This window comes from Salvelinus sp. IW2-2015, linkage group LG18 (assembly GCF_002910315.2).
Source record: "Salvelinus sp. IW2-2015 linkage group LG18, ASM291031v2, whole genome shotgun sequence".
Lineage (NCBI taxonomy): Eukaryota > Metazoa > Chordata > Actinopteri > Salmoniformes > Salmonidae > Salvelinus > Salvelinus sp. IW2-2015.
Genome location: NC_036858.1, coordinates 2784251 through 2785653, shown reverse-complemented (window position 1 = coordinate 2785653; position 1403 = coordinate 2784251).

Below are 1403 nucleotides of genomic sequence, written 5' to 3'. Positions count from 1 at the left end.
TTTCTAAACGTACATACCATGCACTATATTGACATACTGAAGAGTAAGAATTTTATTATATATATAAAAAGTTTTTATTACAAACAATTCCATTCCTACAAAACAAAACCCATCAATATTCCAAACCAAACAAACTCAAATATAGGCATTTTTAAATTCAAAACGAAACAAAAACCCAATAACAAAAAACTCAGGGGAGCATCTTCCCTCCCCTTCATGCATACAAACTACATCTCTAAAGCCCTACCTTCCCCTATCTCCAGTCCCCAATCTATCCCCTTAAATCATCCAAATTAACCTCAGCCCTAAACCTCCCTTCCACCTCTCCCGGGCAGCATGCTGCCCCCACTTCCTCTCCTCCCTCCCCCTGAAATTTCCTTCCACCCTCCTCACTATCCCCTCCACCCCCCAATCTCTCCCTGTCTTTACCATGTCCTGCCTGGCTTCCCACAGCCCCCGTTTAAAGAGGCTTATGAGAAGTCAGAGCAGAAACCTGTCCCTGACCGTCCCCTTCGCTCTCCCTACACCTCTCTCTACCCGAGCCCAAGTTAAAACAAAATTCCCTTTCACCCACCTAACAACAGCCGTGCCCATACTACTCCGGCAAAGGCACAGTCCCAAAAGGTGTCTCCACCCCGCCACAAGATGGTCTTAGTGTCACGTTCCTGACCTGTTTTTCCTTTTTCTTGTATTTATTTAGTTGGTCAGGGCGTGAGTTGGGGTGGGTTGTCTATGTGTTATTTTCTATGTTGGGTTAATGTGTTGCCTGATATGGTCCTCAATTAGAGGCAGGTGTTTGACGTTTCCTCTGATTGAGAACCATATTAAGGTAGGCTGTTCTCACTGTTTGTTTGTGGGTGATTGTCGCTGTGTCTGTGTTTTGTTGCACCACACGGTATGTCTCGTTCGTTCATTCGTTTTTCCTATTCGTGCGTTCTTCGTTTTTATGTAGTTCTCATGTTCAGGTCTGTTTAACGTCGTTTGTTGTTTTATAGTTTATTCAAGTGTATTTCGTGTCAGTGTTCGTTCGTCTGTTCAATTAAATTCTTTATGTCTACATACCTCGCTGCGTGTTGGTCCGATCCATGCTCCTCCTCGTCCGAGGAGGAGGAATATGACGAACGTTACACTTGGACAGGTAGGGGATCGCACCAAGCTATGCCTGTACATGATGAAACGTACCGGCAAGCACTTGTGGAGGCTCAACCAATTCAGGTCCTTGAGCTTGTTGTCCATACCTTACCTTAACTAAATCCCAGCACTCTAACACCCCGTCACACATGGACCGGAGGCCTTCAATCCCACGAAACAAACCAGTAAAGGCTTCAATGAAAGCCCATCCAGCACATCCCGATCTAATTTCCAGTACCGCCTACCGAAGAGGCAGACTGGTGACCTCACCT